The 26,708-nt window shown below is 47.4% G+C and overlaps 1 protein-coding gene across 2 annotated transcripts in view; it reads right to left on the bottom strand.

The window, feature by feature from the left end:
• Positions 1-26,708, bottom strand: part of MBTPS2 (membrane bound transcription factor peptidase, site 2) — a 471,718-nt gene that overhangs the window by 388,756 nt on the left and 56,254 nt on the right. The gene's annotated exons all lie outside the window — the stretch shown is intronic.

Below are 26,708 nucleotides of genomic sequence, written 5' to 3' on the forward strand. Positions count from 1 at the left end.
AGTCGACGGCTACGACACTATATGAGTGGTCGTGGACTACTTCACAAAATCAGCCTTGTTTGTATCCTGCCAGGGGATTCCTTCTGCTCCTGTTAGAAGAAGAGTTGTTCTTGACAAACGTCTACCGAAGATTTGGTCTGCCCTCCATTCTCGTTACTGACCGGGGACCACAGTTCGCTTCTCGCTTTTGGAGAGCGTTGACAATGACGCTGGATATAGACGGCAGGTACTCCAGTGCATACCATCCACAAACCGATGGGCAAACTGAGAGGCTAAATGCCACTATGGAGCAGTATCTACGATGTCTTACCCTCCAACGCCAAAATACATGGGTTTCCGTTCTACCACTAGCGGAGTTCGCCTACAACAACTCTATGCACACGGCGACAGGTGTATCTCCATTCTTTGCCTTGTATGGCCAACACCCCCGTTCTTTGCCCAGTATTGCTGATTGGCCGTTACACAATCCGGCTGCTTCTGGTTGTCTTAGGAATCTATCAGATACCCACGCTATGGTCAAGAACCAGTTACTACAGGCCCAGACACGCACTAAGTCTTCTGCAGATGTACATCGCTCCCCGGCTCATAACTACCGACCGGGGTTGAAGGTCTGGCTGTCCACAAAGAACCTACACTTGCCTGGTCGACGAGCCTTGTTACCTCGCTTTGTGGGTCCCTCCAGCATTCTGCAGGTAATTAACCCTGCTGCCGTTCGATTGGCCCTTCCTACTAAATGGAAGGTACATCCGGTATTCCATGTCTCTCTAGTGAAACCATGCCACCCATCTACCAGGCTACCTGTTCGTCCTCCGCCGATTAAGGTGCACGGGTTTGATGAATTCGAGGTGGGTGCAATCTTGGATACCAAAGTTCAAAGGGGCAGGCGTCTCTATCTGGTCGATTGGAAGGGCTATGGACCCAAAGACCGTACGCGGGAACCTGTGGTGAACATCCATGCTCCGGTCCTTTTGTTTCGTTTCTGGTCTGCTCGGGGGGTGAGACCCCCTTTGAGGGAGGATACTGTCATGTACAGGTGTGCAAGCAGTGCTAAGAAACGGCTGCATAGCCCTTTAAGGACGCTGCAACCAGGTGCCTGGAAGTTGGCATGGCAACGCTGGCGTCCTCTCAGCGTTTCCTACGGCCGGCGCCGGAATCCGCGGAACGCTGTCATGTGACCTTTCCTTTTTAGGCACCGCCTTCACTTCGTATCGGTGCTTCTGATTGAGAATTGGTGGCGCTTCGTACCTTGTGCTTTGTATCCTGTTCCCTTGAACCCCTATTGCAGTGCCCTTCCTCCTCCCCATTCCCTCCTGTGTTCCTGATTGCCCCGTTTCCTCGACCCGGACCGTTACCTGGCTTTGATTCTGGACTGCCTTGTTCTTGTATGCTGCCTGTATCGTGCTTCGACCTCGGTCTGCTCACGGACCTCTTTGCCTTCGCCCCATTTGTTTTGGTTGCTCTTCGTTTGTCTTCTGGATCCTCACTCACCTGGATTGCGTCTGGGTAAATTTTGGGATTGTTGAACTTTGGAACTTTTCAATCTTTTGGATTGTTCAAACTTGAAACTTGGATTTCCTTGCTACGTACACTAACTCAAAACTGCCAAGTGTGTATTAGGCGTCCTCGTGCCGGCGGCATAGGTGGTTGGGCTTTTCTTGGATTCTGGATTTCAGAGTTGGATTGGATTCCCTGCCTTTTTCCACCTGACTCTCAGGATCAGGACTAAAACACGGTAAGCCATAGTCTCGCATGGGAATGGGGGTGTTATTGGAATTTGACAAGCACGTATTGCATTCTTAATCTGTTGTGTTCGGGTTTGGTCAGAAGGGCGGTTGGTTATACATTCTGTGTTGTGTTAACCCCTCACCTACAGATCCAACGCTTGTCCTCGGCCACTCGTACCACTCTGGCTTCACCGATAACTCCTGCGGCATGTGTCTTCATCTGGGTCGTCTGGGTCTCATCTGGCATCCTTTCTTTCCTCCGATTGATCGCTCTGGCTGTCTATTTCTGGAGCCAGAGGGTTCCATCAGGAGGAAGAACTCATCGGCTACACGACGTGGGCAACTTGCATCTGACAGGAGGGACTGCAGAGCAGCAATGTGAGAGGAGTGGAGTTTCCTTTGTGGAAAAGCATTCAAGGGATGCCCTGATCTCCTCTGTTCCATTTTTGGGGTTCTGCAGTCTCATTTTATGGGACTTCCTACACTTTTTTGCCTTTTTCCTCTTTATCTGTTAGGGTATTTAAATTATTTTGTTGGTCAGAGGGACTACTGCTGAAGTCACCTTGCCAACACATCCCTTTTTACTTAAGGTATAGAATATTTGGCTGCTCATAAGCTGCTCAGTCACAGGGGTGTCTCGCAGGGCCCATTCCTGCCATGGGGTGATTTTATCACACTACATTGGTTTAAGGGGGTGCGCTGGTGGCAGCTAATATTTAGTTCTGGCTTCACTAGTGGTGCAAGCAAATTTACTGCATTAGTATCCCAATGTACCTTTATGGTAGCCACTGGGGTACCAATACGTTTTTTAAAGTCCCTCTTCTGGCCATTCTGTTTTAGGGGCATCCTTTGTTCAGGGAGACTATGAGATAGGCCTTAAAATTGTCATTTTGCCAACGTGGGCTCTGTGAGCCCAAGATGGCAGCCTCGATAGTGGTTTAGATCAATTCCAGGCCCTTGGCAGGCTACTACCGTTTCTGTCTGGGTGGGCCTGCGTGTTTGGCGATTTTTACTGTCAACTTTATTGGATGGCCGGAAAAACCTTTGTTTTAAATCTGCCAAAGGGATTGGTGGGCTAGCAGAAGCCAGCCCTTGTGAGTGAAGTGATACAGAGGGGGAACCCTGTTGATGAGCTTAGTGCTGCTGGATTTACGGAAGATGGGCTGGTCTCCTTAACTGGTCAAGGATTTGTGGCAGTTGATGCATTTTTAGGCTCTCTTCTGGCCATAATGCTGCATGCAGTGGTTTGGGTATAGCTCCGGTTTGGATTTTTGGCTGTTGGGTGTCCTTCCTGAGACTCCCTCATCCTGCTACTGGTGCTCCTCATCTGCGGGAGACAGGCCTTCCATCATGCTGCTGTTTTCTGAGTCACTTAACCACTGTTTGCCAAAAGGATGTTCAGTATTGATTTTGGAAGCCTCGGCCACCTGGAAGCTTGCTAAGAGCCAAACAACCTGCCAAATCAGCCTTCCTGGGCTGCCTTTGTCCGCGTACCATGTTTTCGTGCAGAGCGCTGGCGTCTGCTATGTGCATGTTCCTCCGTCCTCCTAGATCCATCTCAAATGTTGATTTCACTTTTGGATGGTGGGTCTAACTCCTCTGAAGGGCGAATGTTCTTCTTTTCAGCCATTGGCTTGGGTAACTCGAACAATCATCCGGCCCTTGAAAAAGAAACCGCTACTTAATGGGTTGTTTTCCTTCTGGGACCCGACTTTCTGGAAGACAAAGTATTTACCTCTGGGCCTTGGGTTAGCTGGTTACTCTTGATACTCTCAGGGGCCTCAGGCCTGGCCTGCGGGTTCTACAGGTCGCTTTAAAAAAAAAAAGTGATATGGATTACTTTTTCATAACTCGTCATCTGTTCCTTTTCCATAGTGTTTGTTTTCTCAAAATGTATTTAAATGCCTTTGTTGCTTACAGAATTCACTGAATTAATTCTTAAATAAGGAACTATGAACAGTTTGAGCTAACTTTAAGTAACTTTCCAATACACCCACCCTTGCCCTCTGACCTAGAAAAGAACAGCCCTACAAATCCTTTTCTCTGTGTATGTCATTCGTTCCCTTTGCATCATCACCTGGGGTATTTTCTGAATTTGCTTTACCCGTGTACATGTCCCTGTTGCCCTCCTTGATCATCTTTGCAGAGGTCTTTTGTTATAAATGAGAGCCACTCTTCCTCTATGTTGTGTCTAGATTCTTTAAGCAAGTATGTGAAGCATTCCATAGCCTTTTCACAAGCTTTGATCAGATTTACTCTCGCCGCTAACAATGAAGTGTGTACCATATGGCTGAGTATCTGATATTCACAATCTATTTCCTGTATACCGAAAAGAATCAATAGTGGGTACATTTTCCTAGCTTGACTATCTTGTTCGTGAATCCATAATCTTCCTTCAATAGGTCTGGGCATGTTCACAGGACCACCGAATAAGTCAACAAGTTCCAGCTTTTCTACAGCCCCTCGAACAACTAGTGCTTAATATTTGTGTAAGTCTGGGAGAGTCTATGCGGTAGGGCCACCTGTGGAGCCATTTTCAAGCATGCAACTTATATTGGGAAGCAATGGGACTCTGAACACTGAGCAACACATCCTATTCAATATCTTATTGTCCCCTTCATTTTCCAAGTCCTCTTCCCGCTATCTTCTAACCCTCAATATCTCTTGTGTTTCCGCTACCAAAACGGCTTTATACAACTTCACTATTACTCCCTTTCCCTTGCATCGAGACATCAATATACTTTCAAAGGATGTAATTTCTCTTCGTACGTTTTCTCCTAATCTATTTTTTGTAAGGAACCCCTTAATTTGTAGCTATAGAAATGGTGAAAGCCTTCTCACACCAAGCAGCTCCTGTAACTTGTGGTGTGCTATGTATATATTCCATTACTCCACATCTGACCTGCTTTTTCCAACCCGGCTTCATACCAATGTTGGAACCGGTTTGGTTCTGTTATCAAATATCTGATCGGAGGAGGCCCATATACAGCTGTACCGTGAAAACGTATTGAAAGACATCTTGTATCGCTTTTTTGTTCCAAATATCTCAAATGACTTGGTGAACTCAGTGTCGAAGGACTTTTTTAGGTATTTTGTATCTAGGAACCCAGAGCCAATCTCCTACAGATACTGGCACCAACATCACTTTTTCTAATGCTATACATTGCTTACTAGTAAGATGAATGTCCAAGTTATCTATCAATCCTCTAAGCTTGGATGCCCATGGATAAGTGTCCAAGTCTGGGTATCCTACCCATGCCCTTTCTTTTGGCAAGATTAACACTTTAAAAATCCTAGGTATTGCTTCACCGCACACAGAAAGGCATCAAATGTGTCTTCATCTGCACCAAAAAACTAGAGGGTAAAGAGATTGGAAGCATGTAAAATAATAAGAGGGGTCTGGGCAGAATATTCATTTTAAAATCACATTGAGCAGTGCTATCCACAAAATGTTTTCTCTAGACCATCTTCCGATGTCCTTGCTTATGGTGGTAAGTAGTCCAGGTCATTTGCAGCATTTAGCTCAGTCAGCAATCGTGTATGGTGAATTGCCCGGTACTTAATCACCCTCTCTGCTTTGATAAAGGGGAGTCCATCAAGGAATTCCTCCATTTGCGGGTTGGTGGGGGGGTTAGCCAATCAGTAAGATTACGGTCTTTGTTAGGTTGATTTGATTTTAAATCCCAAATTATATCCATATAGTTTAATTATTTCCACAATCATTGGTATTGTATTTACAGGATCTTTCACATACATTACAATATCTGCAAAAAGCTCTAGTTTGTATTCAGTACCTTGGACCTTTAACCCTCTTGCACTGGTATTGTAACTACTTTTTTCTGCCATTAGCTTCATTCCTATGGCATATAGTATTGGGGAGTGTGGGCATCCCTGTTGGCCCCCCTGTGCAGCATTAGATCTTCTGATTGCACACCATTCACTACCACCCTAGCCGAAGGATACTTGCAAATTGATTAATGAGGTCACCCATTTTTGGCAGAAGTAGACTTTGGTCAATACCTCCTTAAAAAATGTCCCACTTACTCTAACAAACTTTTGTTCTGCGTCTAAACTCAAAATCAACGAATCCTCCAGATCAACTAATGACAAAGAAATTAAATTCAGAGTTTTTCTCGGGTTATCTGCCTCCTGTAGATGCGAGGCAAAGCCGACCTGATCTGTATGTGTTAGGGACGGTAGATGTTCGAGGACAAAATCTTCACAAATAACTTAACATAAGCAGTGATATTAATCTGCACGATGAACACAACTCAAAATCTTTTCCCTCCTTTGGTATGACTGTGATTAGTGCTTTATTAAAAGAATCAGAACATTTTCCTATGTTAGCATGTCATTAAAGACCTTCACTAGGACAGGACCTGTGTACTTCCAATAGGTTTTATAGAAAGTCACAGTATACCCATCCTCACCTGGCACTTTCCCTACTCTGAACTGGTGCTCGATTCGGGTAAATTCACAAGTTCAAGGTATGTGGAGTGTTAGGGAGAATTTTCATTTCTGTGCTAAATGCCTCCCAATTTAGAGACCCCCAGCTATTTTGCTGGACGTAGGACTTTTTAATTTTTTTTTGTTTTTTACTTTTATTTATTTAGCTTGGCAGTACAAGAAACAAGCGAACAACATTCAAAGTAAGTACAGATCCAGAGCAATGCAGGCTTAACAGGTACATAGAGCTAGTGTACAACTTAATTGAGAACAGAGTGGGGCACATGAAGAGTGGGTGCGGGGCTGAAGATACACCGGTTCAGGAGGTAGGGCAGGGGGGGCGGTGCCAGAGATTCAGAGTCTGAAGCTGCATCTGTGGAGGCCATATAGAACCAAAACTTTGACCAAATGTCTCTGGGCCTAGAGTGGGTTGGCTGTTGTACAGCCCAGGATTCTTCAGTATTGGAGGCCCATGTGACCGCCTTGAGCCACTGCGCATGGGTGGGTGGTGTATGCCGAAGCCAGCAGAGTAGGATGGAGCGTACTGCGAGTAGCATGCAAAGGCCAGCTAGTTTTTTGGAGTCCTGGCGAAGCTCGGGAAAGTCATGGAAGAGACACGTCAGTGGAGATGGAGTGATGGGGTGTTCAAGGATAGATGACATGGTGGAACATACCGCACTCCAAAACTGGGCGAGGCGGGGGCAGGACCAGATCATGTGGATAAAGACAGCGTTATCGTGGCCACATCTGGGGCATCTCGGGGAGGGGTCAGTCGACATATGATATAGTCTGTTCGGCGTATAGTGATATCTGTAGAGCACCTTAAGCTGAATCATCTTAAAGCGGGAATTGAAGGATACCCCATGAATGCGTCCGCACATATGGGCCCAACGCTTATCAGTCACTTCCACCCCGAGAACCTCCTTCCATGTGTGTCTCAATTTAGTGAATGCAGTGCAGATCCGGCTTGGACCAGGGCATAGAGTCTGGATACTTTACCCCTCGAGGGAGTGGGAGCTGCCAGTTCCGCAACTACCGGATCATCTGGCGGTATCGCAGGGAAAGTAGGGTATTTGCGTTTCAGGATTTTTCAGAGAGATGAGTGTTGGAGCCATACGGATGGTTTCCGTGTCAGGGACGGCGGGAGGTCTGGCCATTCTACAAAGTTACCCTGTTCAAAGATATCCCGAATCAGTTCATATCCTGCCTCAGCCCATCGCCGATTGGTGTGTGGTGGTACGTGCAGGACCTCCGGGAAGAAGTTCCAAAGTGGTAGGTTACTATGAAAGGGGTGGGCAACACCTAGTAAATTCCAAGTCTTAGATAGAGCCAGGGACGTGCAAGCTACCGGGTCCAGTGAGTCAAGGACAATTGGCATGGGTGTAGTGACTAGGGAGCGGATATCACGGTCGCTAACCGCCAGCCCCTGGAGCCTGACATGGAGGGTCCGATGTGTTGTATCAATGCAAAGCGAATTGGGTTTGCACCATGAGCCAGTAACTGAGAAAATCAGGAGCGCCAAAGCCACCACGTTCCATTGGGGTGGCCAAGGTTCCGAGTTTAAGTCCGACCGCGCCCGAGTGCCACAGGAAAGTGTTAAGGGTGCGTTTTAACGCTTGGAAAAAACCCTCACCGGGCCACAGGGGGATGTTAGTAAACCTATACAGAAGCTGGGGCAATACCACCATCTTTAGAATCCCTATCTTGCTCGCAAGGGAGACCGGAGCCTACTCCAGCCCAGTGCTTTCATTGCAAGGGTCCTGAGGTATTTTTAATAATTTTCTTCGAAAACCAGTTGGAACTGACGAGCCACTTCCTTACCAAGATAGGTAAACTTTGACTGGGCCCAATTGAATCCAATGGTGTCGGGGGGGGGGGGGGGGAGGGCGTGTACAGTCAGTAAGCAGGAAGAGGGTGGATTTGGAACAGTTCACCTTGAGACCAGAAATGCGCCCGAAATGGACCACATCCTCCAGTATCGGAGCTAGGTTGGTGGCGGGGGAGCGAATGAAGGAGGGCATTGTCAGCATATAGGGACACTATATCCGACTGGCCGGCAGTACACAAGCCTCTATGTGCATGAGATTGGCGCAACATGTTGGTAAATGGTTCTATCGCTATTGCGAAAACCAGAGGGGAGAAGGGGCAGCCCTGTCTCGTCCCTCTAGAAATTCGGAACAGGGGAGAGCATCTGTCCTCAAAGCGGACCCTGGCAACAGGGTCAGCGTATAACAGCCTGACCCAAGAGAGGAAACGGGGGCCGAACTTGCATTTTTCCAGGACCCGCCAGAGATTTTTCCATGATACAGAGTCGAATGCTTTATGCATATCAAGTGTGGCAGCTACTGTGTGAACATTTGGGCTGATCCTGCTTATTATTTTGAATAGCCGCCTCAGTCAGCGCAACAGCGCCCCCGACTTTTTAATTTTGACTTTTGAGTGAGTGGGACCTTTTTCACACTCTCTCATGTGTTTTTCCCTGATTAGGATTTAATTTTTTCACTGTTTTTGGAGTCTGACAAACTCCATAGGCATCTGCTTTTTGTATAGGGACACAGAGCACTCTTGGTGTAGTGTCACTGGGAAATCCTTTGGATTTCTCTTAAGGTTTAAATACCTTTTCCTGGGTGAAGTACTGTTCCCAAGCATGCTAAGGTGAAATTGATCTTCCTTGCCTTTATACTTTGTAGGTCCAGCACACACCATTTTATGTGGAGTGCTGGGGGATTACCTAGTAGCCCCTTATTCTTCTTTCTCATGTAACATTTGTTGTTACCCTCACTATTTTAAATGGCTGGTGGCAGAGGTTTACTTTTTATTACCAGTGTGCCTTTCTACCAGAAAAGTACAGCACCCGTGGGTGTCTATTTTTTCAAAATGGCCCCCCCGTCTTCTTTTTTCGCCATTTTCTGTTTGTGAGGTCTCTCTTGGCTTTTACTCTGTGCGTTGAGACAGATTTGAGCCCTTGGTGTGTTTTGTCTTAGGCAGGTTTCACTCAGGAAGCTTGCCCCTGTCTCCAGTGTGTCTGACAGGGCAGGAAGTGAGGGAGGATCCCGAAGCACCCCGGTCCTTTGTCTCTAGGTATGCATGAAGGAAACCAGTCCCGATTGGCCGGCCGGCTGGCTGTCCGGGAAGGACAGCCACCCTGCTCTGTGATTGACATCTTAGGCTGTGAATGAATGGGAAACTTGCTCAAAAGGTGGGGGTTTTGGGACTAGAGGCAGAGTCGACCACTGGTAGAAACATTTGTAGAAGAAATAGTGAAGAGAAGCGAGCTGCAACCTCCTGGACCTCGATTTTCCTGGTGAAGCCCTGCTGCTGTGCTGACCTCCTTTTTCGCATTGACAGAGAAGCTCCGGACGGGACGACTTCTTCCCTTGGGTTAGTGGGACCAACTAACCCCGAGACGAACTCCACTCTAGCCTAATCCATAACCGAGTGCAACGTCTGCCGCAAAACAAATCCCGCCAAAAGCTCCAGGAGCCTCCTCAGGACACTGCAGAAGCAGGAAATCCCGATACAGAGTCCCCTCACCAGAGCGCAGGACTGAGGGAGCAACGAAAGTCCACCCGGAGTTGACTATTCTGCATCAGTGCTGTTTGCGAAGCACTGAAGTCACAAAATGCTGCTGAATCGAAGGCCCGTAGCTGCCGAAGACTTTCTAGAGTACTGCCGCAGGAGCCCACCAGACGTCCTTGCTCTTGTCCCCAGGACTGAGACTCAGGAACCAGGGTCTGCTTGGCTGTAGCAAGGCGGAATCCAGCTGGACCACTTTCTTATAACCAAAGGTACTTTTTGGGTTTGGGGGTACTTACCTTCTTGCCTTGAGTCATGCTTTCTCACTTGAGAATTGGATTTGCTTAATTTTCTGAGTTGATTTCAACTCCCCATTTGCTTGTGTTCCTACGGTGGTTTTCTGAACTGTGAAAGATTTTTATCCAAGAAGTGCATCAGAACTTTAGCCGTTGTCCAAATGACGTTGGCTGTCCTGGCTCCCTGAAGGCACTCTTCTAAACCCATTGACTTTGGCATTGCTCGTCCTTCTATAGGTTGTAATTTGTTGAACATTTTTACTGCTGGGAAAAGCTTACCTAGATTTCATTGGAGGATTCCAACTGTCCTCATGACAAGGAAGTATGTTCTAACCTTTCTATTTTTCCTCAAGCCTTCCTTTCGGAAACTGAAGAGTCTGAGAAGTATATTAGTGTTATATATAAATGCAATATTATCCTTGTTATTGAAGTCACTTCAGGGTGTAAGAGAAATGTATTAGCATATCCAAAGAGTATTCACAAACTTTATCAATTCTGAAAAGTGATTCCAAAGTTTACTTCAACTGTTACAAACAATTGCCTTTTTAAAGAATGCTTTACTAAAACGTATGTGTAAATAAATGAATAATTATTTATAACTGAAACCTTGAGTGCATGCGTTACTTGGTTACTTGTATTGACTGATTTCATCTGTACAGCTCTACAACTCGCATCTAGCCCTCTTGAGATAGGCCTGGCTGCTCAGTCACACTACCAACTTGTGTAATATAGACCTATACCAAAAGTGGGTTACCTAATACCAAGCAGATAAGTCTTGTGTAGCCTCACACAGTGTGACTACAACAATTCTTACCTAACATGGAGACACTTTCTATTGTCTCTTCTCCATCTAACTGGTATATTTTTTGGTATTATTGGGCAAAGCTACATCTTTAAGGCGATCCCAAATGATACCCTGAATGATCCGAATACTTCCAACTCTTCTGTCAACCCCTTTCGTTTTCAGTCTGTTTGCATTTTCAGTCTGTTTGCGAGAGAGGTTCCTGCATTACACAGTGTCTTGTAGTACTTTTGATTAGTCATTGTCGATTGTTGATATTTATTTGCCATGTTTAAGTCCCGGAGTGCTGATCGCTCGTCTCGGATGTCTTTCATCAGCTCTGCATCACTACCTTCCTTCTCTTTTAGTTAGTTAGCTTAGTGAAATTTGCAATGTTTTTGTGATAAACTTCAAGAAGTGTGCAAAGGCTCTATCCCACACATTCACACAACCCTAATAAATGAACCAGAACAAATCAAGTAGAAGACGAGAAACCATGAAGAGGACGTATCCCTGGAGCTGTGTTTTTGTTGATTACAGCTTGGAATTGGAGTAAGTCATTATGTCTTCTTAAACTGGGATTGGCACCCATTTTGCTGAACCTCCATTCTTACACTTGTAGATACTATTTTACTCTTGAGTTTAGTTCCACGCTACACCCTTCGGGTATTCTTTCAAACCTTCTGCAAGAACAATAAATGTGTTGAACCATATTTTTTGTATCAATTGCTCTACTGTTTCCCAAACACAAGACTTGTTACGGGCATAGGGGACAAAAACAGTCTCAAAAGCCTGTATCATTAAGTATTTTACTTCTGTGCAGTCTTATGATATGTGCCTACACCATAATGAGTGCAGGGCTTACTCGCCAGAAGATGAAGGATTTTCACCAAAACAGGGATAAGATAATAGTCAGCTTTGAGTGGACTTCAGACACTTCCTTATAAAGGATGAGATCTCAAAATTACATGTCTCATTGGAACACTCTTTAAGGCTTGTGAATCTATAAAGCACAAATCCAACTAATAATTCTGGAGAAACTAATGACTAAGACAAAAACACCCTTAAGGCTTAAAAACTTGCCACTGCCCATTTGCACGCTTTCCAAAGGGATTTCCAAAGTCGCAAAAAACAATCATAATTTATCAAATTGGGGTAAAGGTCTTTTTTGAAAACTTCCAAGAATCTATGAGTAACAGGCCCACCAAGAAACACTTATGATGAAGATTTTCTGTAAACTATGATGGTCGACAATCTTAACAGACAAATCATTCTTGAAAAGGTGAAAAAGAGGGGTACTTTAATCTCTTCCCATCAGCTAAGTGGCAATCCTCTTTTCTAGCACATCAACCATTGAAACAGCACTGGTATTTACTACAAAGTGGATCCTGCAGTGTCCACCACTCGGAATCAGTTTAACTATGTAAACAGCTGGTTTTACAGTCCTAACAGCCCTTTCAGAAGTAAATATTTTATCCAGCCAAAATACTATTTTGTTTTCTGGTTGGAGCCTTTAATCTCAATCTCTCATCAACCACTTGTCTTCTGACCATACATCACCGTGACCTTGCAGAGAAGTTTCTTCTGTAAACACCTTTTTTCTCCCACTTACTGCAAAGCCACAAATCACACTCAAGAACCATTTGCCAAATTTGAAAAAATGTAATTGAAAATAAACAATATATAACCAGCTATCCACCTCAAGCCAAGGTGCTCCATTGGGCTACACAACACCCACCTAATTATAGATTCAGATTAGCTGCAAAGAGCTCATGGGACGGTTAGCCATGCTAATGTGACATCAGGGAAGCATCAGTGTTAGGAAAGATTTCATAATTGTAGGTAATTTTCCTTCCATGTGGCAACCCCTAAACTTTTTGCTGTTGTTTTTCACCTTGTTCTTGACTTTGCCAGAGAAGTGCAGCCTTCTGCTGCACTCCTCTGGGCTTTCGCTCCTTTTCTTATGGGGAAACTGACATGCCCTTAAGACAGTCAGTACCGGGGAACGCTGTTTCCCGTAGTTTCTTTTATCATGTTGCGGCTTTAGTGCAACATGACACAAGAGGGCACTGTAAGCTAAGTTACAGCTCTCTTGGGTCTCTAGCCTTCTACAGGCCTTAGATACTCGTTTAGGATTGTATTTGATCGGTGCAAGTCATTCAGGGACTGGAATGGTGGCAGCGATCGATTTGTGTATTTTGAGCTCCTTTTGGCGTTCTGATCGCGTTTTTCGCACTGAACCCAAAATGGTGGCCTGGCTCCCAAAATGGCCAGACCACGAGGCTCCTTTGTCTTGTCCACTGACCGTCTTGCTCCCTTCACCTTCCCCAGGTCAAGCGACCCGGGGCCTTCCTTATTTGGGCATGTACTTTCCCGTGAAACGTGGTTGCTTTCGCGGGCTTCTACATGTCCTTTGTGTGCCTCCAGGGTGTGGGCTGGGATGTCTGGTCCCAATACACATCCTGGGTGCCAGAGAGTCTAGGGTGGTGTGAATGCCTGGGACCACCGTGGTCCGTGATTGGTCCACGTATGGTATGTGTGTTGATGAGCGGATCTCCCATTGGCTCCCCTCCGTTTTGGCGCGAAGGGAACCGTGGATAAGAGGGGGCTGGAAACACCACTACCATGTCGATCTCCTGAGTTCTCACGAACGAAGGAATACAGGAGCCAAGTATCCTGCAACCAAGAGGCTGGACCGAGGAATCGCTGGTGACTCGCTGAAGGAATCCTCCTTTGCACTGCTGTCGTCCTGTGAAACCCTTTCCTCCTTTGATCGAACCAGAAGGCCTGTACTGGTGCTTCGACCTTTGGAATAGCAGGAACAGCTATTCCCGGCGACTTCATCATCTCCTGCCAAGTAAGCCTTCGGAAGTGTCTCTGGGCCATCCAGTTGACTGACCAGCTTACAAGGGAGTCCTGCTCTGTAACCCCCGCCAGGTTGTGTTGTATTTTGAGTCCTTGTCACTCTCCCACGCTTCGTACACTTGGCGTTCCCAAGTCTGAAGGGAGGAGTGTACATTTGGCTCGGATACACACGGCCGCTCCGTTGCCCTGCGGTGGTGACAAAACTGTGCAGGTTTCTTCGATTGGGACGTCTTTTTGCTCTACACAACGACGAGGCATTTCCCGACTCTTCTGAACCTGCCAGCTGCTGAAACTAACGTGGAGAAGCCTGGGTCTGCTTGCATCGGGGACCGGTGAGTAGTATAGCTAGGATCTGGTCGCCCTCCTGCAGTAGCCCATTGCTTTTCCCCGCTGTGTAAAAACAGCACCCTTTTGTCCGTACTCGCGCTCTGCTTCTGCTCGCTGTGGAGGCTGCGCTTGAGTCGCGGAACCTGTTCTTCTTCTGTTGTGCACTAACCCGAACTGCCTGACTTCCTCCGAAGAGCTTCTCCTTTTGCCCGTTGGCACCAGCGTGTGCAGGTACTTTGAGCACAAGGCTCCACTCTTCGCAGGGCTCGGACTTCCATCTAGTTAGGTGCCTCTGAAGGCGAACTGAGTCTAAAGCATTATCGCACTGCCTGTTTTCCTTCCCTTGCAGGTGGACTACACATTTCGTGCCTCTAATGCTTGAGACTGTCGTATTTGTATATATATTGTGTTGATATGGTATGTGTTGGCTTAATATTGTGATATTGTGATTTTCTCGCTACGGTCATTATTTTAAAGGCCTTAAAATAAATGTGTATATATTTTTGATATAACAACTGTTTGGAGTAGTTTGTAAGCGCTCTTGCTTTGTGTGCTCATTGCGGGCTTTCAGTCACCCTCACCCCTCTTGAGACCTAGGCTTGACCGCCGCGATCGCTACCTTGATTGGTCTGGCTCGTCCAGAGGTTACCCTGTTCCAAGTAATTAGGTTGGCCTTCTGAACTTCTGCGCCACCAGGACAGAGTTCAGAAATCCGTCTTAACAAATTGGTGTACAGCGGTGGGATACGACTGAAGGTATCCAGTGTTGCGCTCGAACTAAGGCATTTCAGGTTATTCCAACCAGTACACGTAGTGAATTGTTGTAGTATAACTTTAAAAAGGCCATAGTCCTATCTAGCAGTATGGAAACAAATACCTTGTTAACTTTAAATGCTTCCAAATCAGAAACATTGAAGAAGATGTGTGCGGAGAGAGGTGTTTCCTCTCAAGGCACGAAATTGGAAATGATCCAAAGAATCGTGGCGTGGCAAGAAGCGCAGCTTGACGCTATAACTTCTGAGGACAGTGCAGAAGGTGGTGGGGCTGCTCTCACTGGTAGAACCGACGGTTCTGCCGCTGCACTGATCCATCGCGACCACGAGGACAGGGAGGACGAGATGTCTAATGTTTCCTCTGCCAGTGTTGATGGGGATGCTATGCTTGAATTCAAGAAGCAAGAGCTGCGGTTTAGGCAGCAGGAGCTTGAATTCAGCATAGCCAAACTAAAAATCGAACAGGCAGAAAAACAGAAAGACAGGGATCACCAGTTGGAACTGGCCAAGCTTCAGGTTGCAAATGGGTCCAAGGGTCCTGGACATGGGTCTGGGGCTTCCTCTCATCCACGGTTTCCGAAAGATCTGCTCAGTGTGTATGAAGAAAGGAATGACATTATGGACTGGCTGAATGCGTTTGAGTATGCATGCGAAGTTCAAGAAGTTGACAATGCTGATAAGATTGCGTGGTTGCTCAGTAGACTGCCCCATTCTGGCTGTAGTGCCATTATGGAAATGTCGAAGGCTGAGCGAGCTGATTTCGCAATGTTAAAGCAAACTCTCATTTTAAAGTTTGGGAAGACTCCGGCCCAATATTTAAAGCGTTTTCGAGAGTATAAGAAAAAGGAAGGTGGTACTTGGGTATCTTATGTCGCTGAATCTTTGGGTCGAAGGTTATAAGGTTTCTGCCTTCGAAGGCATGTTAAATCTTGTCATGCTGGAACACATTTTTGCTTCTTCTTCCCAGGAGCTTAAGCAGCATTTGGCCGATTCAAAGGAGATAGATCCTAAGAAGCTGGCCATTGCAGCAGACTTATGGGTGTCACATCGAGTGTCCCATAAGGACAAAACTCATCCTGGTAAGCAGGAGGAAGGGAAAAAGTCCAAAGATATGGAGGGTGGGGAATCTGCTAAATCTTCTTCCCATAAGGGCCACAAAAAGAAAAACAAGGGTAAGACACAAGAGAACTCACAGGGTAGTGGAGGTCAGCCTCCGAAACAGAACTCGGGTTACAATAAGCCTCCCTACGTAAACAGACCCACTGGGGCTTGTTTTTCTTGTGGAGCAACTGACCACATGAAGGGGGATCCCCGTTGTAAGGTTAGACCTTTGGGGGTCCACTCCGCTAATCTGGCCTTCTCCTCCTACGAGGAAGAAGAGATTACAGGAGCATCCTTCTCCTCAGACTCATTTCCCAGCGGGATAGAGGCTGAGGTAGTTTTAGTGTCCCTGGGTTCCTGGGAGCCTAAAGTCGCAGAGGCTTACGCTAGGATTCCGGATAATACCAAGCACTACTTTAAAGACAGTGTGCTGATCAATGGAGTGGATACTCCAGCTCTTAGGGATAGTGGGTGCAGTCGCACTGTAGTGGATTCTACCTTGGTAGACTCAGAGGAAGTTGCCAGAGCTACTCTGATGCCCACTAAGTTGGCTGACGGCCCCCTCCGTATGTTTCCCGTAATATCTGTAAATCTTACTTTAAATGGTACAGCAGTCAGGATTCCAGTGAGCATTCAGAGAAACGTCCCGGGAAAGGTCTTGTTGGGTAATGATCTCAGAGCTTTAGGGCTCGTAGGAGACACTGCCGAAAGACCCTACACACGGTCTCAAGCACGGGCAGCATTGGCCAAGTCCAATACGCCGCCCCAGCCAAAGGGGAAACCCAAGGCGAAAGGAGTCTACAAGTCAAAACGAGGGAAAGAGAATATTCCCCCGAGCTCGCCTACCACTGCGGTGGAGGAAGTTGGTCAATCGCCCGGGCCTGACGAGGAGGTGGCGATGCCTGAAGTATTTGACCCCAACGATCATCCTGAACTAAAAGACTTGTTAGTTGAAGGAGGTCCTGATAGGGACGAATTCAGTAAAGGCCAACGTGAGTGCCCATCACTGGAAGGCCTAAGGAGACAGGCCTGCTCCCAGCTTGAGGGTGAACCTCCTGGGATGCATAGGATTTACCAGGAAGGTGGACTCCTGTATAGTGAGCCCACAGAGTCTACAGAAGGAGACCATAGGAGGTTGGTGGTTCCCCTTGCTGTTAGGCCCTTCCTCCTGCAGTCGGCGCATGAAGTTCCCCTAGCTGGTCACCTCGGTATGAGGAAGACCAAGCAAAGTTTATCCATGCACTTCTACTGGCCCAAGATGGGGGAGCAAGTAGAAAGTCACTGCAGGAGTTGTGCCGCCTGCCAGTTGTCTGGTAAGGTTGGGGCGACAATCCAAGCTCCGTTGGTACCGCTCCCAGTTGTGGGGGTACCATTTGAAAGGGTAGGGATCGACATCGTTGGTCCCCTTGACCCACAAACATCCTCAGGCAATAGGTTTATCCTGGTGCTGGTCGACCATGCAACCCGGTATCCTGAGGCCGTCCCATTTACAACTGTAACTGCCAAGCCAGTTGCAGAAGCTTTACTCGGCATGTTTACTAGGGTTGGCTTCCCTAAAGAAGTTGTGCCGGATGATGGCAGCAACTTTATGTCGAAGTATAGGCAGGCTATGTGGATAGAATGTAGGGTCACCTACAGGTTCTCTTCTGCATACCACCCCCAGACCAATGGTCTGGGGGGGCGTTTTAACAGGACGTTAAAGAGCATGATTGCGCTCTGGAGGAGCCTCAGAGAAGAAAATGGGATCTTCTTGTTTCATGCTTACTGTTTGCCTACCGAGAGGTACCACAGGAGGGTGTTGGCTTCAGCCCCTTCGAACTTCTGTTTGGTCATCTCGTACGGGGACCCTTAGCCATCGTCAAAGAGGGATGGGAGATGCCCACTCCCCCTGTTACTACCAACGTAGTTGATTATGTGCTAGGGCTCAGAAAACGGATGGTACTCCTGATGGGCTTGGCTAGTGATATATTGAAGGCAGGGCAAGCGCTGGTGAAACATTGGTACGACCAGAAAGCTTCCCTCATCAACTTTACACTTGGTCAGCAAGTCCTGATCATGAATCCCTTAAGGCCTCGAGCTTTACAGGACAACTGGTCAGGCCCTTACCCAGTGGTGGAGCCCCTGGGTGAGGTTAACTATTCAGTGGACCTTGGAAGGCCTGGACAGGCTCTAAAAGTGTTTCACGTGAATAGGCTTAAGGCTTTCGGCCCAAGCGTCGAAATCGCAGCACTGCTACTGGCTTCAGACGTTGCGGGAGAGGAGTCTGAACCTCTCCCTGACCTGTTCCCAAGCAGTCCTTCAGATAGCTCTTTTGAGGGTGTCCGAGTGGCCCCTCACCAAAATGGACAAGGCTCAGTGGTTTACCTTGGACATGAAGTAGGTGGAGGGAGGAGACAGCCTCTACTCAGTCAGGTACAAGCAGTACAAGACTGGCCTACCCCCACTACGCAAACCCAAGTGAGAGCCTTCTTAGGACTCACGGGGTATTACCGCAATTTTGTGGCAGACTATGGCACCATAGCTGCCCCTCTGACTGCCCTCACAACTCCGAAGAAACCCAAGAAGGTAACTTGGACCGACGAGTGTGAGAAGGCCTTCAATGGCTTAAAAGACTCCTTGTGCCAGGCCCCTGTCCTTAGGGCCCCTGATTATCAAAAGACCTTTTATCGTGCAGACGGACGCCTCTGACACTGGGATAGGAGCTGTACTATCACAAGTAGATGAGAAGGGTAAGGAACACCCTATCGGTTTTATTAGTCGCCAGCTTAAGGACAGAGAGCTCAGATGGTCCACGGTAGAGAAAGAATGTTTCTCTGTTGTGTGGGCCCTAAGGAAGCTGAGGCCCTACCTCTATGGGACCCACTTCACTGTGCAAACTGACCATAAGCCGTTAAAGTGGCTAATGAACATGAAGGGGGAGAATCCAAAGTTGCTTAGGTGGTCCATAAGTCTACAAGGCTTCGACTTCACTATTGAGCATAGGCCAGGTGTCCAACATAGCAATGCTGATGGGTTGTCCAGAATGTTTAACCGACCTGAACAAGAGACTCATCCAGGGGTGGATTAGTTCCCCCTGTCCATAGTTTGGGAGGGGCGAGTGTTAGGAAAGATTTCATAATTGTAGGTAATTTTCCTTCCATGTGGCAACCCCTAAACTTTTTGCTGTTGTTTTTCACCTTGTTCTTGACTTTGCCAGAGAAGTGCAGCCTTCTGCTGCACTCCTCTGGGCTTTCGCTCCTTTTCTTATGGGGAAACTGACATGCCCTTAAGACAGTCAGTACTGGGGAACGCTGTTTCCCGTAGTTTCTTTTATCATGTTGCGGCTTTAGTGCAACATGACACAAGAGGGCACTGTAAGCTAAGTTACAGCTCTCTTGGGTCTCTAGCCTTCTACAGGCCCTAGATACTTGTTTAGGATTGTATTTGATCGGTGCAAGTCATTCAGGGACTGGAATGGTGGCAGCGATCGATTTGTGTATTTTGAGCTCCTTTTGGCGTTCTGAGCGCGTTTTTCGCACTGAACCCAAAATGGTGGCCTGGCTCCCAAAATGGCCAGACCACGAGGCTCCTTTGTCTTGTCCACTGACCGTCTTGCTCCCTTCACCTTCCCCAGGTCAAGCGACCCGGGGCCTTCCTTATTTGGGCATGTACTTTCCCGCGAAACGTGGTTGCTTTCGCGGGCTTCTACATGTCCTTTGTGTGCCTCCAGGGTGTGGGCTGGGATGTCTGGTCCCAATACACATCCTGGGTGCCAGAGAGTCTAGGGTGGTGTGAATGCCTGGGACCACCGTGGTCCGTGATTGGTCCACGTATGGTATGTGTGTTGATGAGCGGATCTCCCATTGGCTCCCCTCCGTTTTGGCGCGAAGGGAACCGTGGATAAGAGGGGGCTGGAAACACCACTACCATGTCGATCTCCTGAGTTCTCACGAACGAAGGAATACAGGAGCCAAGTATCCTGCAACCAAGAGGCTGGACCGAGGAATCGCTGGTGACTCGCTGAAGGAATCCTCCTTTGCACTGCTGTCATCCTGTGAAACCCTTTCCTCCTTTGATCGAACCAGAAGGCCTGTACTGGTGCTTCGACCTTTGGAATAGCAGGAACAGCTATTCCCGGCGACTTCATCATCTCCTGCCAAGTAAGCCTTCGGAAGTGTCTCTGGGCCATCCAGTTGACTGACCAGCTTACAAGGGAGTCCTGCTCTGTAACCGCCACCAGGTTGTGTTGTATTTTGAGTCCTTGTCACTCTCCCACGCTTCGTACACTTGGCGTTCCCAAGTCTGAAGGGAGGAGTGTACATTTGGCTCGGATACACACGGCCGCTCCGTTGCCCTGCGGTGGTGACAAAACTGTGCAGGTTTCTTCGATTGGGACATCTTTTTGCTCTACACGACGACGAGGCATTTCCCGACTCTTCTGAACCTGCCAGCTGCTGAAACTAACGTGGAGAAGCCTGGGTCTGCTTGCATCGGGGACCGGTGAGTAGTATAGCTAGGATCTGGTCGCCCTCCTGCAGTAGCCCATTGCTTTTCCTCGCTGTGTAAAAACAGCACCCTTTTGTCCGTACTCGCGCTCTGCTTCTGCTCGCTGTGGAGGCTGCGCTTGAGTCGCGGAACCTGTTCTTCTGTTGTGCACTAACCCGAACTGCCTGACTTCCTCCGAAGAGCTTCTCCTTTTGCCCGTTGGCACCAGCGTGTGCAGGTACTTTGAGCACAAGGCTCCACTCTTCGCAGGGCTCGGACTTCCATCTAGTTAGGTGCCTCTGAAGGCGAACTGAGTCTAAAGCATTATCGCACTGCCTGTTTTCCTTCCCTTGCAGGTGGACTACACATTTCGTGCCTCTAATGCTTGAGACTGTCGTATTTGTATATATATTGTGTTGATATGGTATGTGTTGGCTTAATATTGTGATATTGTGATTTTCTCGCTACGGTCATTATTTTAAAGGCCTTAAAATAAATGTGTATATATTTTTGATATAACAACTGTTTGGAGTAGTTTGTAAGCGCTCTTGCTTTGTGTGCTCATTGCGGGCTTTCAGTCACCCTCACCCCTCTTGAGACCTAGTCTTGACCGCCGCGATCGCTACCTTGATTGGTCTGGCTCGTCCAGAGGTTACCCTGTACCAAGTAATTAGGTTGGCCTTCTGAACTTCTGCGCCACCAGGACAGAGTTCAGAAATCCGTCTTAACAATCAGCCCCTGCTGCTCAACTCTCCTGCACACCATCTGAATAGAGCTTTGGTGACTGAGGCCCGTGCCACTCTAATCGGGGGACTATGTGAGGCTGTCCTTGAAAGCCAATTCATACTTCAAATTTCTGAGATTACACCAGTGTACAGTGCGGATACTCTGAAATCACTGTCATCATTTCCAGCCTCACCAGCATCAAAGAGCTACAGGATGAACATCTACTCTTTTGACTGACCCCACCTAAACATACACCAGTCATTCACAAACAAAAAGAAAAACTGATACTCGCACCTCCTCAGTTGCCAACCAATACACGAACATAAGAGCTAAAACCAACCAAAACAAGGTGAGCCCAACAAAAGCCTGATCATACACCATCATGGGAAATGGACTTGTGCTTGTTAAAATGCCTCATCAACTGCAGGTTCATAACCAACAAATCACACTTAGTCTCAGACCTTGTCAAGGACCTATCCCTTAACATTGCCTGCACCACTGAAATGAAGTTCTAAAATTGCAATCTAGTATCCCTCGATGATCACACCAGAGTTGAATCAAACATCTTCTGCAACAAGTAACACAAACACAGATTAAATCCCATAAATGTATGTCTTGACCAAATCACTGCCAAATGAACTTTAGAGCATTCCATCGCCTTTATCAACAACCTGGTTTATAGAATTCTCAAAAAAGTATTCAACTACACTTTTTCACTAACTTTTCTGCTCAATTTGACAAAATATCTCGCATCAAAACTCCTCAATCTAGGAGACTCATTTGAGATGGAAACTCTAGCAACACCTTTGCAGGGGACATATTATCCATACTCGACAACCACCACATATGCCAACATGCACTATGCCCAACTGAAGAGCTACACCTTCTACCTCAATTGCGCACATTGTTCCAAAATGCTGTCTCCTATCCCATCTCATGCCCGTTCACAAGCCCGTTCCACCACCAAAAAATTAAATCCCTCAAACTATATCATTAGAAATCCAGTGCAACATCTCCCGTTTAACTTTCACGAACGGGTTCAAAACTGCTACCTCCCTCGTAAAAAACCTCACATCCACCCAAATACTCAAGGACCTCAAGGACGTATGCCCCAAAGAGTTCAAAATCCTTGCACCCACTCTTAAACCAAAAGATAGCAAGGCCCAAAGGTCATCGACTTTTCACTTATTTTTGTGATTTACCTCACTAGGTTTCCCCAGCGAGTTCCATTCAAACATCAAGGGAGCATGAATCTTAATGCATGTGGCCTTTTGGGAACCCTAAAGTTTGAAGTGCCTCCAAAGTTTCTCTCAGTCTCTACGGGGTAGTAACCTGGTTCTGCTTAGTGGCAGTGTACCTCTGCACTAGTTGTAACCAAAAAAGAATGGTGCACAAGTGTGAATGGATTTCATCCTGAAGCATCGAGAGACAACTGACCAAAGGACAGATTTCCTCCAGCATCTTCTGCAGTCCAGGAAACCAGTCATTGAATGTCTGTCTCTCTGTTTGTTTACTTGTTTTTTTCTGACCCCAAGGACATGCACTAAAGTCTCCCCCCATCAGTGCAACCCTTGTTCTGAGGTGCTGTCTTACTAATCCGTACAGCTAGAGGGGTTGGCACGTTTTCTGGGTGCTGCACCTGATATTGCACCCTATTTTAGTGGGCTATGGCTTCCACTGTGTCCCCGTGGCTCTAAGAGCTTATCTCTGCTCGTGCCGGGGGGGGGGATTGCACCTTGGTGAGTGTGGGGCGTCGTTATATGCCCACAGGTGTTGTCTGTGTGCTGGGCTCATCCATGTTCCATTAGTTAGCCCACCCTTGTAGTGCTGTGCCGGCTGATGCCTTAGGCCTCTGGGGTGGTTGGAGGGGAGGAGGTGGAGTGGGGTCTATTTTGGGGCCTGCACTATGTTCGCGGGTCGGGGTTCTCTGGCTCTCTGCTGGCGTTGCCTTAGGCTGCTAATCCTCCCCAACCTGGTTGCTGGTCGCCCCCCGCTGCCTCGCATTTACTTGAGTTACTTCCCTTCTGGACGTCTTTTTACTTCTTGTGCTCCGACGTGAAGGATGTCTCACCCGCGGAGACTGGGCGTCCCGGTTGGTGCCCTGTGTAAATGCGCTCACCTCTGCAGGGCACCGTTCTTGAGGTGCAGTGTCTCCCTCCTGTCCTGCGGAGCTTGGCTGGCTGTTGCGGGTAGCTGCCACGCTGCCGGATTTGCTGCCGGCGTGCCGTCCGGGCTGGTGCCAGCTGGGGTGCTGGTACTCTTCTCCGCTCCTGCCCCGACTTGGTGCAATGGGGTGGTCCCTGATCTGCTTCTTCCCATGCCGTTTCTGTGTTTGGGTGGTGGTTTCTCTCCCTCGGCTAAGGTCAAGTGCTCTGGTGTCGGCAGCTCATGCAGAGATCTTGCTGTCCACCCCATGGTGACTGCGGATTTGGCGGGCTTCATTCTATTTCTGGCTGGGGATCTGCGGTGGGCCGCCTACAGATATCTTCGGCTCCTGTGTGTGGTTTTCGGCATGCCTTATATCTTTTTTATCCTAGTCATTGCGGGCTACATATGTCTCCATATACAAGCGTTTAGTTCATTTTTGCAGTTTTTCTTTCATTTCTCTTCACCATAGTTGGCAGGAGCTCCGTCAGCCCACAACCATCTTGTTCGGGCTCTCTAGCGCCCCCCTGGGGTTGGCACGTTTTGATCCCAAGGGGATCCCATCATCCAGAGTCTATTGCTGAGTAGGCTGGTGCCAACTGTAATGGCTACACCATACTTTCATTTTTCCTGAATCAGTATCCACATGCACCTACATGATTGGGTACCAATACACTGTTCTAGGGCCTACCGCCAGACATTTTCTTTTGTAGCCTACCAATAAACTGCTCTAAGACCTGCCACCTGCCATTTTATTTTGTGGCCCTTATGTGGACCACAGGAGTGGCCTAAAATATCAGTTTGTCTGGTGTAGGTTCATCCTCAACCAATACAAGCACCCTCTGTTTTGGTTTAAGCTGGTGTACACTGGTTTAATGTCCTACAGTCGTCCCAATTTACATCCTGTGTGAGTGCCAGTATGTTCGGTGGTTTTTTAGGGCAGCCTAATTGGCTGGCCTCTAAACCCTGGTGTGCTACCTCGATTGTCATTGGTGGACTTGCTTTGCTTTGATTGTTGAGGAGATCAGCAGCTGCAAAGAGGCTGGTGTGGATTTAGTTGATGTGCCTGCGGTCCATTATTGTTGCATCCCTGCATCTACCTGTTGGTTGTATTCCTCGCTGGGCTATTGCTTGGCTTCATCTAGCCATTCTTGCTGGGCTGTCTCTGCTGTACTTCTCCTTGCCTGCAGCTGCTAATCTCCTGTGAAATCCGTTTGGCCAAGTGCCTAAAGGTAGCAGTCCTCTCTGCTGTGCCTGGCATAGAAAACAAGTGGCTTGGGGGACAGCAGGGAAGCCTCCAGCCTATGTCTCCTTTGTTGGACCATCCCACTGACTGGCTTGACCCAGATTCACCTTGGGCAAACCTGGCCATTTTTGCATGCTCCTCCGGCTGTCATTGCTTCTGCAGTGTCCTGGACTGGTGGGCTACCGCTCAATTCTTCACTGTTGGGATTGCCTCTTCTGTGCACTGACTGCAACATGCGTTCAAATCTTAGTTACATGAGACCCCAATCAAACACAAACAAGGTCTAATCCCAATATAGAAACTCAACTATGAACCCACCACTCCCTGGTCATTTTCGTCGGAACCAGTACTGTAGGTACTGGTTCCAAAGTCCCTAGATACGGAAGGTGGCTGCCTCCTGTAGGCTCTACTAGCCAGAGGGGCAGTGGTGTTTTTCGGCTGCCCACCCGCGTCTCCCAACCGCTACAAGACAGCACAATTACAAGCCTGTGCTCAATCTGTATCCCACTTTTTCTGGCCTGCTGGTTCTCAGTTCATAGGCTGGATCTCTTCTGGGGGCGGGGTGATCCCCTCAGCATCTGGTTTCTCCCTCTGCTGCACCTAGATGCTGAAAGTTATTCTAGCTTGGTTTAGTCCAGAACCATAGCATGCCTATTTGGTTTGTCCGGAGAGAAAACGTTCTGAAAATGTAAAAAGTCCCTATATAGAACATTGTGGTTAGTGCACAGTTAACAATGTCAAGCTAGCTACAAGCCAGGAATTAAAAGTCACTCAACCCCGCAATTCCCCACATCACAACCCGGAACGCCATTTTATACTTGACAAGAGTCAATTATAATTAGCCAGGCTAGTGGTAGTGCACCTTTTGAGGCCTGGTTTACTACACTATGAAATTCTCCATTTGATGACTGTTTCCCCCCCCCCCCGGGTATGTTGGAATTCTGAAAACTTCTAAAATTTCAAAGTACTCCAGTGATTTACTGTGCATATTTAAGTGTGCATCTCGGAATTTCACAGTTTGAATTTTGCAATGTGGCTAGAGAGCTATGCAACAGTATCCTTTTAGCTGTGCAGGTATTTAGGTGGTTGAGTTGGTCCTGATCAGACTCATTGTTGCATTGTGAAGTCTTTGAAACTTGCTTGCAATTCTCAGGTCTGTTGGTTTAGTAATTCACCTGTACTTACACCTTGGGACATTCAAGTGTGTTGATACTACTGTTGAGTACCTGGCAATCACTTATTTCAGGAGTGAGTAAAGTCTCTTAAAGGGCACGGTTGTGTAATTACTTAACTGTTAATTCTTCTTCTCCCATTAACTTAAAGCATTACATTGTGTATGTAAGTGTTACTTTTGGATTACTAGTGATTGCACTGGCTTTAGGGGTGGGCAGGGGCTCTTTTGAGACAATTTACAATTGCCACTTATGCAGTCTTTGTACAATCAATTCATAATAAAAATGTATACAATTTTCAGTATACCAGTGATACATCTTCAGAGGAGGAGAGTGAGGATGACTGGCCAGGGGTTGACGAGGAATGGAAGAGGAAAAAGAAAGCACTATTGAAAAAGAATTGAGACTTTATCAAGGTATTGAAAACAGAGGCAGAGGGCCGGAAGGAGGTTACTCAACTAGAGGTAGGAGGTACCAGAGGGCCAGGTCAGGGTGAAAGGCAGACTAACACATGGGGGAAGGATCCAGGGGCTGGGGGTCAGGCTTGGCGATAGCTTAGAGAGGAGGTGGGGAAAACCGAGTCAGCAAGGAAGAGTACTAGGGATTGGTCTTCTGCCTCTCTCCTGGCTGAACCCCAACAACATATGTAAGAGAACCCAGAGGGTCCTGCAGAAAATCAAGGACTGGCTTCGTCTGGTGGTTTTGGATCTCGGAAAGCTCACACGTAGTCTCAAAGTAGCAGAAGAAAGCCTCAGGACATTCTGGAGCCTGTATCAATAGAGAGTCAATAGTCTCCTCTGGTACTTTGGAATGTGATGGCTGGGACTCGAAAGCCTGGGCACTCACCCGAGAACGAGACTGACTGCATAAGAGACACTTGTGAAAGAAGGCCATTTATGTGTTCTCTCTTTGGCAATATTCTGCTTATAGATAAGGTGGCCCAACCCTGCTAACAGTCCATAATAAAAATCTTGAACTTTGAGCACCAGCCTTGGCATACTTCTTGGTTCCAAATGTTCAATCCGTGACATAGGCTAGCTCAGCCCACAACATGCGGACACGATGAAGAACTGGTGTTTGTGCCAAGGGGCAGGGGACTTCTATCCCTGGTTGCTACTTGAGATTTT

Source organism: Ambystoma mexicanum, chromosome 7q (genome assembly GCF_040938575.1).
Source record: "Ambystoma mexicanum isolate Mex_15411 chromosome 7q, UKY_AmexF1_1, whole genome shotgun sequence".
Lineage (NCBI taxonomy): Eukaryota > Metazoa > Chordata > Amphibia > Caudata > Ambystomatidae > Ambystoma > Ambystoma mexicanum.